Raw genomic sequence first — 20,082 nt, 5'->3', positions numbered from 1 at the left:
TATTGTGAGTTGGGTAGTCCTGCACTTCTCTACACATATTTGTTTATTTGCAATTCTAGGGATTGAATTTAGAGCCTATTGCTTACTAGGCAAGTTCTTTACCATTTGAACCACACCCCAGTCCTACCTTTTGCTTTTAGTTTGCTTTTCAGATGGGGTCTTACCCTTTTACTTGGGCTGGCCTCAGACTGTGATCCTCCTACCTCCACCTCCAGAGTAGCTGGGACCACAGTCATGCACCACCACGGCTGGCACGGTTTTGAGATAGAGTCTGGCTAACTTTTGCCCAGACTAACCTTGAGCCAAGATCCTCCTGTCTCAACAGTCTTTCACTTAATTGGTTGGTGTTTACATCAAATCAGTTCATCAATGTATAAATCCCACCTCAAGGGAGAGTTTGATTCCAAAGATTCCAACTTGATTTGCCAAGCAGTATGTCATGTTGGAAGGATTTTATTAAAAAATTTTGGAGTCGTCAGACAAATCTGAGCTTGAACTGTAATTCCACCGGGTACTATCTGTAGAATCTTGGTAAAATCCTCATTATCTCAATGCCAATTTCTGCATCTCCAAAGTTAAAATAGTACTTTCCTCTCTTATTGCAGTGAGGACTAATTTACCTGATTCCCTGTCACAGAACCCAGACACACATCAGTGCTCAGCAATACAAGCCCCCGGTGAATTTAAACCAGGTGTAAACAGAGGGAAAGAAGTTGTTAGCAAAGGTGGTCAACCTTTTTTCAGTCTACACCCCAATGACCTTGCGCATGGCACACCCACTCCCTGGGCACTCCTGGGCTCATGTTTAATTTCTTCCTGTACCTCATTTTCTTTCAACTAAGCCACATAGCCGAGTGGAAGTGACATCACAGGTACAACTTCTTTTAGTTCAATTAGGACTAAAGACCAAAGGATAGCAAACTTGAACAGTTTACCTGTTGCACATTCCTGTCAGCAACCCAACACTTGTCAGGACCCAGCAGCATGGCTCTGAGGTTTTACCAGGATGCTGAGAGAGCCACTCCTCCCCGCTCTGCTCTCCTGACTGTGCACTTCATTTGGGCAAAGGCTAGGCGGATTCTTCTGTTCTTGGCACACGGTGTGTAGTCTGGCACATCCACAGTAATTGATAACCACTTCCTGAATTAGCAGAAAGTAGTTATCCTCTACTCTCAGGAAGTGACAGAGCAAAGCTTTCTGCCCCTTAATAAATCAAGGAACCTTCCAGAATTGGAAGGGAGGAGTTGGACAAAATTTCATGGTTTGACAGATACAACACCAGTCTCTACTCAGCAGCTTCTCTATTATTTTGGCTTCATCCAGTGAGAATCAAAGGGACTTTGTTACCACATCAACCATGACTGACCAACACAGTTCCCACTCTAAAGCCAGAATGGGATTTAGTGAATTTTCAAGTCCTTGCTTCAACTACCTCTCGAATTTCAGGTTCCACAGTCTGCTTTCCTTACTTAAAAGTCTCCTGGTAAAAAGAGGTGAAGCAACACGTCCTAAATAAGATATAAAAACAAAATCATATGGAAATGAATACTAAGAAAAAATGAAAACATGGAACTGGGATTGGGAGTATTGAAGGGGAAGTGCAATTTTACTTAAGAGAGTTAGGGAAGGATTTGTAAATGAGATAAACTTTGAGGAAATATCTAGAGGACTGAGAGAAGGAGGGAACCAGGGGTATCCAATGTGGAGAGTTCCAAGCAGAAGCAGCAAGTGCAAAGGTCCTGTGGTGGGAGCATGTTAAGAATGGTGGAAGATTACCAATGAGACCCCCGGGGCTAGGGTAGAGTGGGCTGGGCAAGAGCACTAGGAGGTGATGTCTTGGAAATAATGGGCTGCCAGGTCATGGCGGGCCTGGTGTGCCACTGTAAGGCTCTTGATTTTTGCTCTGCACAACTTGTGAGTCAAAGTCTGACTCAGAGTTTGATGGAATCACTTTGTCTGGGCTCTTGAGAAATAAATTGAAAGAGGACAATGATGGAAGTGGAGAGGACAGTTGGGAGGCCACCATGTGAGGGGTGGTAGTGACTTGGAGGATGGTGAAAGGTGGTTGGATCTGGATGTACTTTGGAAGTTGAGCTGATGGTTTTGTTGATAGCTTGGGGATGGGACAGGAGAAGGAACTTCCTTGAAATGCACCCCTCAACTTTCAAGGTTAGGGCTGCTACATCTGGAAAGGGGTCTATATCAGATATTTGCCCATTTTAATAAGTCATAAGCCCTATAACCAAGGGAAGTAGCTTTCCTTTTTGGTGATACTTGAATTTGAACTTAGGGCTTTGCACTTGCTAGGCAGGCATGTTACTAACTGAGCCATGCTTCTAGTCCTCAGCTTTCCCTTTTGGAACCATTTCTAAGTTAGGAACTACTGTGGCTTTCATTGAGTGTGAAGAACCTTCTATCAGCAAGTCACAGCTGGGAAGGAACGTAGAGATCAAGTAAGGTGGTGTGCCCTATGGTATGAGGGAAGTCCCTGGGGCCCAGCCAAGGACAGATGACACATACTCATTATATTACATTTTTGAGCGAGCCGCCTCCTTTTCAGTCCTGTTTTCATTATGTATCAGGAATCAGTTTCAGCTTGGTGGGAAATCTTAAGTACTTCTTGTACACTTCTTTATAAAGAGAAAGATCAAGCCATAGACTGAGAGCTCTAGCAGGCAACAGGATCTCAGTAGAATTTTAGAACATGGTTTTGAACTCACCAAGTATATTTATTTTCTCTCAAAGCTTATCTATTTGTGGGCTCCTACGTTTTTTAGACTCATGTTAATGGATTACATTAAGTGACCATAACATTTGATGTAAATAATTCACTAAAAGCATTAGGGTGATTACAGATATTCTCTTGTATGTTTAATTTAAAAAAAACTTATTAAAGTATACATTCATACAGAAAATAAAACATAAGCATGCAGCCTGAAGATTTCTTCCAAAGTGAACACATGTGTGCAATCACCACTCAGATGAGAACAGACATGCTTCTCTGTAACTAACATCTCGCTCCAAACCTGACCCCCCCAAAAAAACCACTTTACTGACTTCTCACACCTTAGATGAGCATTCAGGTCTTCCAGTGTGCAAGCGAAATCATTCAGTATGAATTGCTACACTTTTGGCTTCTTGAGGGCTACATAATAGTTTATGGAGTATATTCTGTGTTGTTTTCATAACATCAATTCATTCTTCTTCATTGCTGTATGTTACTGTACTACATAAATACATTTTTTATTTATTTACCCATCCTATAGTGAGTGGATTCCCGTTCCTGTTTTTGCTTGTGCTTAGATGTGGCTAAGAACATTTTTATTCATGTCCTTGAGTATGTACCATTTTTGTTAGGTATGCAGTTTTCAGCTATTCTTGTAGATGTGTGGTTACATATCGTGATTTGTTTTTTTCTATTTATTGGCCATTTGAGTATGTTCTTAAAAAAATACCTGGTCAAAAGCTTTTTTTTTGCCCATTTCCTAAGTTGAATCGACAGTCTTTTTAAAAAATTGACTTGTAATTTCTTAATATACACTCTATACCAGTTTTGTTTGGTTTTTGGTTAATTGCATTATAAATACCTTCCCTCACATTAAAGTTCTTTTTTATTATGGTGGGTTCTTTATATTTTTGTTTGTTTCTGGGCTTTCTATTTTGTTTTATCAGTCTGCTATCTAAACTTTGAACCAAAGTTACATTATTTTAATGACTGATGATGTTGACTTCATGCTTGCCAGGCTGGCACTCTACCACGTAAGCCACTCTGCCATTCCACTTCAGTTATTTCCTTTGAACAGGGTCTGCATTTATGCCCTGGTCAGTCTGGACTGTGGTCTTCCTAGTTATGCTTATTGTGTAGCTGGAATGACAGGTGCATACCACCATGCTCAGCTTTAATTACTTGAGATGGGGCCTTGCAAACTTTTTGTCCTGGCTGGCCTCAAACGAAGGTCCTCCTGATCCCTGCCTCCTGAATAGCTGGGATTACAGGAATGAGTTTCTGTGCCCAGCTACTTTTCTTTTCTATTAGCATATACTAATTGTACAAATGGGTTTCATTGTGGTATTTCCATATATGAATATATTGTACTTTGATCAAATTCACCCCACTGTATTTTTATTATCCCTTGCATCTCCTCCTTTTTTTCTTTACAGTATTTAGTGGGTTTCATTATTTTCATACTTAGACACAATGTATTTTAATCATGCTCACTTTTTTCACATGCCCATCACTTTCTCCTTTCCCTTCTTCCCCTCACAGGTTCCCCAACAGTCTCACATTTACACTCATGTTATATATGTGTACACACATATGTATATCTAGATTTCACATTTGAGCAAAAATATGTGATATCTGTCTTTCTGAGTCTGGCTTATTTCACTTAATATGATGATCTCTAGTTCCACTCATTTTCCTGTGAATGAAATAATTTTATTCTTCTTTAAGGCTGTATAATACTCCACTGTGTATATATGCCACACTTTCTTTATCCATCTGTCTGTTGATAGCTCCCTGACCTGATTGCATAACTTTAACTGATTATTCAATTGGGTTATTTTTTTTCTAGGGTTTTGCAAGAGTCCTTTATGTACTCTGGATTCTAGACTCTTATCAGATATATGATTTGCAATTGTTTTCTCTCATCCTATTGTTGCCTTTTATTTTCCATGTAATGCCCTATAGTGCCCAAAAGAATTTTTGCATGATTTTTCCTTTTGTTGCTCATGCTTTTGGTGTCATGTTTAAGAAGCTGTTGCCTACTAAATGGTCATAAGGAATTACACCTATGTTTCCTTCTAAAAGTTTTATAGATTTAGCTTTTACATTTAGCTCTTTTGAGACCCATTTTGATTTAATGTCTGTGAGTGATGTAAAATTCATTCACACGTGGATATTCAGTTGTCCGCACAATTAGTCGAAAGACTATTCTTTTTCCCATTGAGTGGTCTTGACATCTTTGCTGAGAATTGGTTGACAATAGCTGTATGGGATTATTTCTGGAATCTCTGTTGTAGTCCATTGGTCTATATGACTGTAATTATGCAGGTACTACACTGTTTTGATTTGTGTAGCTTTTAAATAAATTTTGAAATCACAATGCGTGAGTCCTTCACTTTTGCTTTCTTTCAAGATTATTTAGGCTACCTGAGGGCTGTTGTATTTCCATGTACACTGTAGGATGATCTTGCTGATTTCTGCAAGAGGCAGTTGGAATTTTAATAAGGATTGTATTGAAATTGAAGATCAATTTGGGGAGTATACTGATCTTAATATTAATATTTCCAATTCACAATCAGATGTTTTTCCATTTTGTTTATGTCTTCCTTAATGCCTTCCAAAATGTTTTGTAGTTTTATTGTATAGCTTTTCTATGCCTTGATTAAATTTTTCCTTGAGCACTCAATTTTTTTTGTACTTTTATAAATGGAATTATTTTCTTCATTTCATTTTTCTGTGTCAGAGTTCTAATCTACAGATCTATAAGATAATATATTTGTGTCGTGTTGGCCAGTAAGCTTGTGATAATTTGTTTCAGAAGCAAGAGGAAACTAGTACTTGCTGTATGATTTCAGTTTTTTGATTCTTGCTTTGATATGGCCAAAGAAGGTGTCAATTTTAGTAAATGCTTCATGGGTAGTGGAAAAATATGTTTTCGTAGTTATTGAGGCAAGTGCATATGTAGTCATACATTGGTTAACCATGAGGATGTAGCTTTAGAAATCCATTATTGGGTGACTTCAGTATGCTACATCATATACTTTCACATAGTAAGACTGTTATGATGTAACTGCAATATAATCTTATAGGCCCACCGTGGTATATGTGCTCCATTGTTGGCTGGAATGTCATTATGTGACCAATGGCTGTATATGCATATACACATATATGTAAATAAAAAGTTAGCTAATTATGTTCACATTTTAGTGTGCTCACTGAGTTTTTGTTTGCTTATTATATTCATTACTGAAGAAGCCATGTCAAAATCTCCCATTTGATTTATCCCATTTATATATTTGACTTCTATACATTTTGTTTTGGTCAATGTTTGTTTTATGTATTTGTGAGGCACTATTATTTGGTGTATGTGTTTAGAATTGTTACACCTTCCTGAGCAATAGCTCAAAAGTCATTTTCAACCTCTTGTAATGCTTCCTGTCTTAAAGTGTACTTGGTATGTTATTAGTTGGGTGTTGCTTTCTTTTGATCAATGTTTGCTCATATTGTCATCTATTCACTTTCAACTTTTCTGTAATCTTTTAAGGTATGTCACTTGTAAGTAGCATTTACTTAAAAAATACAGAAGGGCACTGTAGCTCATACCTGTAATCCTAGCTACTTGGAAGATGGAAATCAGGAGGGTTATGGTTCCAGCCCAGCCTGGATAAAAAGTTCACAACAAGACCCTCATCTTAACCAATAGCTGGGAATAGTGGTATGTGTGTCTGGAAAAAAAAATGAGGTTGCAGTACAGGCCAGCGCTGGCGTAAATGTGAGACCCTATCTTAAAAATAACAAATGTAAAAAGGGCTGGTGGAGTGGCTTTAGTGGTAGAGTACTTGCGTAGCAAACCTGAGGCCCTGAGTTCAAACCCCAGTACTGCCCCCCTAAGGAAGAATCTAGCTGCACATTTGAAGTCAAATATCTGCTAGTTATATCTATTATCTCACAATTTTCTATTTTCACAACTTTTCTATTTAATTTTCCTCATTTGTGTCTTCTTTTGAATTAATTTATTGTTGATTTTTCTACTCTTGTTGGCTTCTTAGGTGACAACATTCTGTTTTGTTTTTCTTTTAGTGGCTATAGAGATTAAAACATGTATCCTTAGCTTATAAGAGTATGATATAAAGTGGCCCTCATATTATTTCCTGGAAATATGAAAGCTTCAGAGTGCCTTAGCTCTTTGTATCCCCCTCCTTATTCTTATATTGTCCTTATGTCTATTTTAGTGCCCATAGTGTTATTAGTACTGTTTTGAGCAGTCAATATTGGTTGGGTTTTATCCAAGTAGTACACTTCCTGTTGTCTTAATTCTTTTCTGCATTCTCATGTTTCTTTTTGCCTCATTTTTCTTTTGCTCCAAAGGACTCCCTTTAGTATTTCTTTTAGTGCATGTCTGTTGGATATTAATTCTCTCAGATTTTGTTTATTTGAAAATGTTTTTATTCCATGGACATTTTGGAAGGATGTCTTCAGTGAGTGGAGAGTTCTAAGTTGGCAACAATTTGTTTTCAGTATGTTGAAGATGTCATTTCGCTGTTCCTAAATGTCTATCATTTTTGTTTAAAAGTCAGCTGCCATCGTTCTTGTTTTCTTGAAGGTAATACACTTCTTTTCTTTGGCTTCTTTTAAGATGTTTTTGTTCAATTTTAAGTAGTTTGACTACGATATGCCTTGTGGTTTTCTTTATCCTATTTGTGGTTTTAAATATTTTTGAACCTTTAACTTGATGCCTTTGGTCAGTTTTGGGGAAAAAAATTCAGCTAATATCTATCCAAGTATTGCATCTGCTCAATTCTTTCTTGTTTCTTCTTCAGGATCTCCAAACACATACATGTTAGAATGTTTCACCAACTTCCAAATTTCTCTTAAGCAACTTTGTGCATTTTCTCTATAGTTTTTTCTCCTCTTCTCCATGCACAGTCTTTTGCTAATCTATATTCTAGTTTATAAGATGTCTTTTCTACATTGCTGAAACCCCATCTGTTGGATTCTTATTTTGTTGTTATACCTCCAAGTCTAGAGTTTCCATTTTTGTTTTGTAAATATTCTATTTCTCATGAAATTCTTCATTTTGTCATCTTGCTTTGTTGAACTTATTAATCATGGATGTTTTGAATTTTGTATCTGATAACTCCAATAACAGGATCACATATGGGTCTGAATTTTTTCTTGGCTTTTAATTATTTGGTTAGTTTTCTTGGCATGGCTGGTAGTTTTTAACCAAAGTTGGCCTCACTGTATGATAAATTGTAGAGCCAATAAGAAGCTGTGATTTATGTTACCTTTTTTTTTTTAAGAGAAAATTACATTTACATTGGCTTCTATCAAGTGTTTTGAGTACTGGTAGACTTCCTTAGTTTATCTGGGTTTGAGCTAACTTAGAAATTGGGTTTTAGTTTGTGTGAAGGTTGAGGTATTTTTACTTCATCCTCACTTTGAATGTGCAGTCCTTTCATGGTCCCAGTTGGAAGTTTGAAGTGTTTACCAGAATACCCTCCTTTATTTACCCCAAACTTCAGTTTTTATTATGATGAGACTTGACTCTTGGGCCTCTGAATCCTATGAGGTTTGCAAACCAGCAGTGCCTGGAGGAAAACAGTGCTGGTAAATGCTAGATTTATCTCAGTACTTTATTTCTCTCTTGGCTCTTTAGGTCCTAGTTGCCTTAGTATCTCTCAAATGTCTTCAAACAGAGGTTCTTTGTTTTTTTTTATTTCTATATTTTATATATTTAATTCAGCTTTGTAAGTTGTTCTTGGCAAAGGAGTTAGTCTGAAGAAAACTAGTCTGCCATGACTAAAAGCAGGAGTCCATTGTACTTATTTTTTTTTTATCATTACTTCTATTTTAAGACTAGTGATTGTAGCTTTCCTTTTTTTTTATTAATGAGATAGTTTCCTAAGTAAATGTATTTATTATGAGAGATGTAGAAGTTTCAGCAAATACAACAAACGTGCAACCAGTACCCATTTCCTTCCACCCAGTGTGTAGCTGTGCTCAAATAAAGAAGAATGGACTTAAAGGAAAATAGTAAGTAAATAGTAATACAAATTGTGCTTGGAGATGGTAAAAATGGTGCCAGTGGGGTTCAAACAATTTATTTTATATAGAGGACAACAGAAACTCATAAAAGTTATTGTCTTGTCTGTGGGTTACACAAAACATGTATGATAGATCTGACATGATGATCCAGGCCTCTTGGTTCATAATTCCATAATTTACCGCTCTAACATACAACTCTGTTCCTAGGGAATCTTTTCTCTCCTTGCCTAGCTATCAAATTTGGTATCAGTAGTTTATTTTCCATTTTGGCTTGAATGCTTCCATACATATCCTAAGCCTATTTTTATAATTATCTTGGATTTATTGGGTTGTAAAGAAAGAAATGTCTCCACCTAACACATGAGTGCAGAGTGAGTGTGCCTGCATCTGTGTGCTTCAAACCCCCACCAGTTTTTCTAACAGTTTCTGTGTAATGTTTGAGCCCATGAGACTCAGGATGATTGATCCTTCTAAATGCTCAGCTTCTTTTAAAACTGCATGCAAAAGAATGACCAGTTCTGTGGAATTTACTGTCACTAAATCTCCTCTGCATTTGCTTAGTTGTATTATTTGCCTGGGGGAGGCTATTTAAATGTGGAGCCAAGTCAGCTAAATGGAACATGATCCTGACTCAAGAAAATAATGATGTGTGTCTTTCACTAAATAGCTGCCTCCCCCTCATCTCCAGATGCTTGGAACCACACCCTCATTTTTTGTTTTTTGTAGGCAAGGGAGGTGGTGTCCAGCTTGGTCTTGGCTGTTAAGGGCATCAGTCAGAGAGCAGACAGATCAAATGCAACAGAACTAGAACTTGGAGCTGGGGAGTGAGCAGATGTAGAGGACTTTGCGAGTGACCGTGTGGGGAAGAAGAGGGGACAGAGGGACCAGTTCTTTGAGACAGGAGGCTTAAGCCATCCATCTGTTTCTAGATGCAGGCGATGTCTCTCCCTCATGTCCCACCAGGCAGCTGAAAACAGGTTAGTCATTTAGTTGAGAAAATTACCAAGGCTAGAGGGACATTTGAGGGAGTCATCCACTTCCTTCATCTCTTGAGAGGTCACAGAGTCCCAGGACTTACAATTTCTAGATTAGTGTTTTTTCAACCATGTCATTACATACCCCACCACAAACTGGTACCTTTCTCATCTTTTTGACCTTCCCTTTGAGGTCCTGTGAGTTAAAGGAGAGCATGGGATGCAGCAAAGACCACTCTAAAAATATTTACTGAGTGCCCATTGTGTGCTAGGTACTGGTGTGGGCTCTAGAAAGTGGCACTCTACAGAACGGGGAGGCTCACTCTTGCAGAGTTAACATCCAGGTTATGATTTAAGAAAAGAGAAAGGAGGAAATACAGATGAAAGGATGAGTGGAAAATGTAACATGTAGGAGGGAGGCAGAAGGGCTGGGTAGAGCACAGCTATGTTTTAAATATGGTGCTCAGGGAAGGGCTCCCTGAGAGGGTGAAGGGGGTGAGCCTTCTAGAGATCTAAATTGCCTGCTGAACTGATGGTCTGGAATGTTAGTGGGTGGAATTGTGGTAACGTACAGTTTCCCACCCTCTGCTCCAGAGATGCTGCTTTCTGTCTGCAGGGCTTGGCAATCTGAAAGTTCTCTATGTAATTCTTAGAGTAGAACAGGACCAACTCATATGAGAGGGTAGGGAGAAAAGAAGGGAGGTCAGGAGGTAGGGAGAAGGAGGACAGAGAGAGAGAGCTTCAAACTTTATGTATTTTGAAAGCCTAGAAAAGAATTAGTCTAAGGACAAGCAATTTTTACATTCTGGAGAATGTAAAAGAATTTCCTATAGACATCCATCTTGGCAAATGTAGTCCCCAGTGGATGAAGATGGGACCTGGGCAATTATTCAGTGCCTGTGGGGCGTTGAGTATGCTCTCTGTTTGCTGTCTTATTTGGTCCTTCCAGTGCTCTCTGGGGCTAAGAGTCCTATAACACAGGGAAGCCCAGAGAGGCCAGGAGATGCCCTGCTTAAAAGCAATAGATTCTGTATTTAGTGCTCATTCACCTTCACCGTGAGTCTTTGGCATGGAGAAGTGTGCATGCAAGTCTGCTTGGTCTCCTCCCCTGTGCCATCTTTACCTGTCTGACCCCAGTCTTTGGCAAGGCTAGCTCCATGCAGAAAGTTGGACTCTGAGTGATACAATTTCTCAAGATATGTTTCTATAGAGGGTACCATGTGTTTGGAAAAAATGCTTATTTTCTGAATTTAAGGGGACCTCAGAGATCAAGTTACTGCCTAGCAGTAGGAAACATGCATTTTTCTGCTACCATTCTCTCCCTTTCCCTCCTAACTCATGGGAAGCATGAATTGATGTGGCATCATTTCTTGAAGAACCCTGTGCTACCCAATGTTCTAGTGAGTAGTTACTGAATTATCAAATTTGGCTCACATGGAAGAAACCTACTTTCCATCCATTGCCTGGACAATTCTTTGTTTAACACATCAGTAAACTAGGGAGCAAAGGGGCCATTGTTTACCAAAACCATACAGCTAGTTAGCCACTGAATCTCATTCCAGACCATGGATGCTTTTGATTTTTTCATTAAACACATTCATCATTAGCAGTCTCACTCCTCCAACTCAAGTGTGCAAAGTGTGCACAGCCACTAGGCACATGTTTTTGCTCCTCTCTTAGGACATGGGAGCTTCCTGCTATTTTTTGTGTCCTTCTGGAGTGGCGAATGCTTTGGGAGTTTGTCTTAGGTTTGATTTGCCCCGCCCACCAAGGAGTCACCTTTTCTCTGGGTTCCTTTTTTCTGGGCTTCCACTCAGAGTCCAGCACCCAGGATTCATTTCTTTTCAGATCCTATACATCAACCATGAGTTGTTGCTGGCATCCAGCCTGGGACGGGGTCCGAAGATGGTGCTGGGTCCCCTTCCTAATGACACATTGATGTCCACGCCTCTGTGTATCCATACTTAATTTCTCCTTCCACCCTTGTCAAGCACCTGCTGAATGCTTTATCAGTGTCTTAGGGAGGATGCTTTGCCCACATGGCTCCATCACCTCTCTTACACCTGTCTTTCCACAGTTCTTTCCTCTTTCTTTACCCCATGTTGGGGAGAACTAAAGACAGATTTTTTTAGACTTCTATAGCCAGGAAGAGATTCTTACTTCTCTCTCTGCTGACTTACCTTTCCCTGAAGCAGTGAGCTCAGGATGAGAGACAAAAAGGTCAAGGGAACAATGAGGAGGAAAGAAAAAGAATCAGGTACTATTTCAGAACTTTATCTTACCACAGCAAGTTGCCTTTGAAATCTAGATTTCAGCACTTACCTGTGGACTTTCACTTTGGACTTCACAAACTATGGCTTGTAGGCCAAATCTGTCCTAATGCTTTTTTTAAATAGCCACAAACTAAGAATAGTTCTTACATTTTAAATGATTATTGATTGTGGAGTGACTATATGATGCTCTCCATTTGCCTCTTGATCCATAAAGTCTAGAATATTTACTATCCAACATTTTTTTTTTTTAAGTTTGTTTAGGGCACTGGTAGAGTGGGTGTGGAGATTATTTCTCTCCCTATCTGAGGCAAATGGAAAAAGGGATTCCAATTTTAATTTTGTTCCTCCATATTCCAGTTAGTCCTTTAGAACAAAATAGCTCTGCCTGCTCTTCCCATTACCAGCTGGTCTCAGTTCTAGGTCAGTGGGAAAGGAGAAAACTTCAAAAAAGAAATTAGAAAATCTGCCTAATAAAAATCCCCATTGCAATTGGTATTGCCCTTAGTAATCTCAGAGTACACATTACCTGGGGAGCTGCTTTCAACTAACAATGACCTGTGGGAAGTCTACTGTGGATATGAAGTTTCCTGCCCTTGGACTTGCATTTTGGCATTGCCCCATAGAACACATGGGGAAAACAAATGTAATTCCCACAATGCAGTTCTCCCAACAGGAAAATATGTCACACTGAATGATGAATGATGTATGTTGCTATACATTTTTAATAAAAAATGAGCCAATTGTTTCTGAGTTCTTAGAAGCCTTAATTCTTCATTTGCTAGTTCATTTGGGAACCATTAAAGTTGTGTGTATTACTCCTTCCAAAGATGTGAAATTAACCATCTTTCACCCAAATTAGCTTCTTTCCATTCACATTCACTCTATCATTAACCTTCCCTATTTGAGCCTGTAATAAAAATTACATCATGATCAAACTCAACGAAGGGTTTTGTGTAAGCTGTGCCTGATACAAGCCTCTGGACTTGAGGGCAGCAGTCAGATGTATTTGGATAATTTTTTCACAATTTATGCAGTGACTATTTTCGAGTCTTGAACACACAAAAGGCAGTTCTCACGTCAACCCATCGCCATAGTGATGGGCACACTGAGAGACTTCCTGAGAGTTGGTTTTTGCTGACATCTGTAAACTGAGAGTTTTCAGAAAATCTCTTTGGCATGGCTGATCCTTGTTATGAACTGGGAAAATTAATATTTTTTTCATGTTGGTTAAGATGCCTGCCATACCGATTTAATTATTTCTGCTTCTTATACAATTATGGTGATGATAATGGAAATTATATGTATCTGTATATATATATATATTCTCTCTTTTGTTCTTCACTCTGATGGAATAAGAAAAGAACCACTATCTCTATTTAAGAGAAGGGAAAGAGAGGGGTCGTGAATCAGTGGAGTTCACACAGTGAGAGAAGTGTTTTGTTATCTACCTTTAATGACTACCTTTAATAAGGGACTTTTATTAGGCAGATTTTTATTAGGAGATCATACTGTCTCCTGTCTGTCTATCAACATTTATGGAACCTCCAGTTGTGACTGACAGCCTGACTGTGCTTAAGGTGCCTGAGAGAAGAATGTTGATAGAGTTCAGACATCTTTGGTTCTGAATGAAGAAACAATTTTACTTTTTTTTGAGGTTTTGGTCAAACCACTTGAGGCAAAAATAGGCCTGTTTTGTTCAAAGGAAATAGATGTTTTAAAAAGTGTTATAAAATAGACCCAATAATGCTTTTTGGGACTCAAATAACTCTGGCCCCAAATGTTTTAATAAATTAAATATAAGTGGATTAGAAGCAGACAGATTGTCTTTCCATGAAACACACCCAGGCCGGACCCAGAGGAAGCACTTAGAGAAATGTGCCTAGGGTTTCTGTAGACTCCAGTGAGTCCACAATATGGCCCTGCATCTTGTTCTGATAACAGAATGGAGATGAAATCAGGTCTAGTGAAAGCCTGAGTCCTTTTCTGAATAATGTTCTGATACACCTCTCTGACTGTGGCTGTATTTGACCCTTGCTATATGAAATGGCATTATCTCTACCCCAGTTAGGGAGCTGTCTAATGAGTCCTGGTGGATGGAGGTGTTTGACCTGACTCTGCCTATTTGCTTTGACATTCCATCCCAGAAGATGGATATGAACTGTCACCAACAGGATAATGGGGAGATTTTGGTGTGTTGTAAATTCAGTGACTGAGAGTGTGGGATTTAAAGTCAGATGGAGAGCCGGGCACAGTTGCTCATGCCTGTAATTCCAGCTACTTGGGAGGGGACGATCAGGGGGATAATGGTTTGAGGCCAGCCTGGGCAAAAAGTTATCAAAGACTCCATCTTAACAAAAAGTTTGGTGTGGTTGTGCACATCTGTCATCCCACCTACATAAGAAGGCATAGGTAGGAGGATGGTAGTCTGAAGTGGTCCCCAGGCAAAAATGTGAAACCCTATCCAAAAAATAACTAAAGCAAAAGAAAGAAAGAAAGGAAAGAAAGGAAGTGAGGGAAGGAAGAAAAGGAAGGAAAGGAAGGAAGGAAGGAAGAGAATGAAAGAAAGAAGGAAAGAAAGGAAGAAAGGAAAGAAAGAAAGCAAAGAAAAGAAATCAATCAGATGGATTAGGTGAATCCCAACCCTCCAGTACATTTGTGTTACATAAGCAAGCTCTGTACAACCTGTTTCCTCAGCTGTAAAATGGAAAGTGTTGAGGGTCAGGCACCATTACCCTGGCCCAGCAAATTTTTCTAATTGATTGATTTAATCATCATGAACACATGCCTTAAGTAAAGGGCTTATTTTTAAAATTATGAATGTGAAACAGTTTGACAGAGGAAAAAGCACCATGAAAGGAAACAAAAATCCAAAATCCTTTCACCTGGCAATCTCTTAACATTATTATAGATGTATCTCCTATATATTTGAGGTATGTGTGTGTTTGTGTGTACATTTCTGTGATTTCTCTTGTGTGTATGTGGTATTAGAGATTAAGCCAGGGCCTCAAAGGTGCTAGGCAAGTACTCTAGCACTTGAGCCATACCCCCAGACTTTTGTTTGTATTTCATTTTTGAGATAGGGTCTTCCAACTTTGTCTGGGCTGACCTTGAGCTAGTGGTCCTCCTGCCTTCTGGGAAGTTGGGATATAGATGTACCCCACTATTCTCACCTTGTGGAATGATTTTTTTTAATACACATGTATCTTTGAAGATATTTCAAAGAGAACAATGCATGGAAAAGTCTTTGGGGGTCATTCTGGGGAGTCATTTGTAGAAGTTTTTGGTGGCTTTAGTGACAGAATTACTCTAGTAAATGTTTATGTCACAATTCATTCTTGCACTCGTGAGTATGGTTCTGATGGTAATCACCAAATCCACTCCTCTGCCACTTCACTCCTTCAGTTTGTGGGCCAAACAACTACTGGTTGGCCATCTCCAGTTAAGGGGAACTCGAGGTCCTCTATTCCCTTCCTTCGAGAACCGTGCCCACCAGATGGACAAGTGATACTGCATGGGGATGGATGATCAAGGGGTGAGGTGCAGGCAGAAGCTAGTGAGGATGTCACCATCCTCATGATGAACACTGAACATGTTGTCTACCAAGCAAGTCATATTTGGCATAAGCATTAGGTTCTAAAGCAAGAAGCTATGGCAAAACCAAAAAATAGTCATCAGTATCCTTATTGTTGGACAGTTGACTAATTTCTGGTAGAACACCAGGTGAAATATTCACCTTGACTCTCCAAGTCAGTCTTTATTAAAAAAATACTTCCAAATGCTAGAGTCATCCTTACTATGGAGATAATCACCTTTATGCCCTCTCAGATATAAAGCTGAAACCAGACATGCACACACGTACTTCCATTTCTTATCTTGCACTCACCCCAGGGCATGGTGCAAGTCCAAACTGCAGAGCTGCTGGGCCTCAGGGCCATAACTATGATCGGGCAACTTCACTTGAGGAGTCCACACCATTGCGGGTACATCTCCTTTTGCCAGACTGGTCTGAATAACTGCTGTCTTTCACCAAGATGGATTTTGTCTCCTTCCTCAGTTGATGGGGTTCAGTTCTTACAATTGCAGGGCACATCATGACAGGGAGCATGCAACCTGGCTTTATCAGGGATCTGTTTGATAAAGGAGGCTTCTGGTCCTTATCATCTGCACTGTGGGTTTAATATACTTCCTGTGCTGTGCTTGTGAAAGCAATGAGTAGTGCATCAGTGAAATGACTATTTACATTAGAGTCATCATTGCATTTATTCATGCAGCCCTTTAATAAAAATGTACAATTAGCTTCAATTGCTATTATTTTCAGTGTTTTCGAAAGATAGCTTTAATTAGTCAATAAAATTATTGTGGTATCCATCTTCACAATTATGAGCTATATACATGAAAAGCATCTAGTGAGATCCATTGACCATGGCTTCCAGTCATCTAGTTGCAGCTGCATGTTGGTTGAGAAGCTGTGATGTTGTGAGTGTGCACAGTGCAGTGGTTATGAGCACCTTGAAGCCAGAGAGTTTATCCTATGACCTTGCACAAGTCACATTGCGTTTCTGAGCCTTGCTTTTCTCAATCGCAAATGAGATTGGCAAGGTGGATAACCTTAGGAATTTGTGGTGAAGATGAAATAAAATATTATGCAAAAGACTTACATACCAGAAATACTCAATAAATACCACCTGTTTGTGACACTTGGCCTTGTTGGGTGGTAGTTGTTAAAAGCTATGAAATGGGGGGAGAAGCTATAAATGGAAGCTGACAGCTCTGATCTCTTTAGTCTTTGAGATAGGCAAATATTCCTTTCATGAAGTGTCATTCCCTGGGGTCTAGAAACTCATTTTTATCAACATTCTTAAGCCAATTCAATACTTTTTGAGACCACCTACGTACAAGGAACTGAGTGAGACTCTGTGAGGGGTTTTGTGAGAATGTGACATGGCTCCCTAGTAGTCCTGTTGTAACAGTGGCTCTAGTAGTCAGTTCTTGGCAGCCCAGAGGAAGGAACAGTGGCCAGTGCCCAGAGTGGTCAGTGATAACTTTGCTGAGAGCAGAATCTTGGTCATAAAGGATGTTTAGAGCTTGGGCAGTTGAGGAGAAATAATGAGGATGCTCCAGAGAGGAACTCCGCAAGATGGCAGTGGCCTGGAGAAGGTGTGAGGGAAAGAAAGAAGCGCATTTAATGGCACAGGTAACCATGTTCCCTGAGAATGTGTGGCTTCCAGCGTGGATAGAGCCACATACTCTAAAGTTGGCACCAGGATTCACTTTGTTCCCTTTCCCTATCTTGTACCCTACTCTCGGATAAAGGTCTGTTCTTAGAAAGGATTGCTTCTCCTCATGGCAAAATGGCTGCATAAACGTAGTTTTCATCCTTTCTGGTTCCAACAGCATGGGGGAAAAGACTTCTTGTTCCTATTGCACTGACTGAATTCTCATCTGGCCTCACTTTCTTTGACTTCTCAGCCAGTCATGGTAGCTTGGGGAGGGGTGAGATATGACTGACTTAGTTCCAGAGAGCAGTCTTGGCCTCAGCTGAGAAAGGATACAATCCCAATGCAGATTTGGTACAGAGATGGATTTCTATGAGAATATTATTCTTCATTTGAGGAGATTTTTTTTTCTTGGTCTGTGCTTATTCTTCTAAATTTGATATCTGATTTGCAACAACCTAAAAATTGTGAAATCTATTTCATACCCTGGAAATACTTTTTGATTCTCTATACACTTTTACACTTAAAAAAAGAAAATGTGCGATTGAGAATGGTTGCCTTGGTCACAATGAGTAATACTGGGTTTTCTTCATGGCAAACCATAGCCCCTCAGTCTCCTAATAGTACTTTGTTTTTCATAATACAAGGAACAGGATATGAGGGAACAGGCCATAATTGCTGCTTTAAAGTTTTCTCAGGACTGCAGCTAACTTATTTTTTTCTGATCCTTTGAGTCATTTTGGAATTGGCTGTCTGTGTTTTGGTGGCACTTGGTTTCCTTAAAGTTGAGGAAGTCGAGTCAGGCTTTCAGAAGGCAAGCTCTAATGAGAGGGATTAGACTGCATTTTTTAGAACTACTGGTTTTATACCAGTGACAATTCTCCTCATTTTCTCCTCCTTAGAAAGGCTTTATCCAGATTCTTATTGTGTGGGATGTGCTGACATTAACCCTATGCTAAATGGGCTGGGGTTCCTCTCCCACTCTGTCTGATCCTTTGGCTAATGAAGTGGTGATAATGATGGCCATGATGACAGATATAGCTGAAGCAGAAGCTGTCATCTATGCCTTAATCTATTTGAGCTGTTACAACAAGGTACCATATACAGGATAGTTTATAAATAACAGAAATGTATTTCTAAGCCAGGTACTGGTGGCTCACAAGTATAATCCTATCTAGTTGGGAGGCTGAGATCGGGAGAACAGAGGCTCAAGACCAGCCAGGGAAAATAGTTTGGAAGACCTCATCTCCAAAATAACTGGAGAAAAATGGACTGGAGGTGTGGTTCAAGCAGTAGAGTGCCTGCTTTGCAAGTGTGAAACCCTGAGTTCAAATCCTAGTCCCACCAAAAAAGAAGAAATGTATTTCTTACAGTTCTGGAGGCTGGGAATTCCAGGCTCAAAACCAGGATCATGTGTCTGGTGAGGGCCCACCTCTTTATAAATAGCCGTCTCCTCACTGTTCTCACATGATGGAAGAAATGAGAGATCTCCCCAGGGTCTCTTTTATAAGGATACTGCTCCATTCATGAGGGCTCTGTGTCCATGGCATAATCACCTCCCAAAGGCCCCACCTTCTAGTGATATTGTATTGAGGATTAGGTTTTAGCAAATTAATTTTGGGGGATACAACACCCAGTCTATGGCAGTCTGTTAAACCCTGCGTTAAGACTTTTGCATACATTATTTAATTGAATCCCCACAATAACCCTGGTAAATTCACCCTGTTATCATAATTTTACAGATGAAGCAATGAGGCCCAGGGAGGCATAATAATTTTTCCAAGGGGACACAGATATGAAGAGATGTATCCAAGATACAAACCTAGGACAACTTTCCAAATACACCAATCAACCTGAGAAGTTGCAACTTCTAGAAAATGTTAATTATGGTGACTTTTTGGATTGGCAACAATTTCACATACCAAAGTCACATCAATGATATTTCATCATATAAATATCGGTTAAGTATGCTGACACACAGAATCTTTGTTGGGACCATAAAACAATAGATGGCCACTTACTGTTTTGTAAATGTTACTTGAACTCATTTTCTGTCCCGCACAGTTCCTTTGCAGTTACTTTTGGCTACCACATGGTGCCGCTGTTGGAGATGGGCCTGGCATGGTCTAAGGTTCTCCCAGGGCTCTGTGATCATCTTACTAGTCCATTTCCTGGTTTCAACTACAATGGTGTTCTTGGAAGGCTTTGATATCAGTTACATGCTGAGCTAAACCAGCTCTCCTGAGGGGAAATTAGGGTAAGGTTTAACTAAATTATTTCCCTTCTTGGGCACACATGTGTCTACAACTCTACTAAGATGACATTTTATCTGCCTTTTTGCATTTAGGATGGATAGGTCCAGCATAATTTTATCGTAGCTTGTGTGCTAAGGTATAAGAACGAGACATTCAGGATGCATCAATGACCAAACAGATCATCCCTTACACGTAATAATTTTTAGGGAGGCTGTAGATACAAGGCTGAGGAGTATGGGTGTTGAATTCCTGCCTTCTTGACCCAACTCGTCTTCTCCACTCATAGCATGCATGATTTGAAGCAAATATTCTCATTTCTGAGCCCCAAATGTCCTCATTCATAAACAATAACTTTTTATGAGTTGGTTGGAGTGCTTGACTAAGATAATTTGCAGACCTTAGTAAGTTCTCAATAAATGATAATTATTATTAATTAGTCCCTTTGTGCTTTTCGTTCTGCTATAACAGTTGTATAAATTCGAATTTGTCCCAGTGTGATTGATATATTAGTGAACAATTTGAGGATAATACTAATTTAATGTTTTGGATTGCTCAGAATTGTCCTGGGAAATGCTAGGTGAATGCAGAAAA

Source organism: Castor canadensis, chromosome 10, assembly GCF_047511655.1.
Source record: "Castor canadensis chromosome 10, mCasCan1.hap1v2, whole genome shotgun sequence".
Classification (NCBI taxonomy): Eukaryota; Metazoa; Chordata; class Mammalia; order Rodentia; family Castoridae; genus Castor; species Castor canadensis.
Note: the sequence above shows the minus strand (reverse complement) of the source record.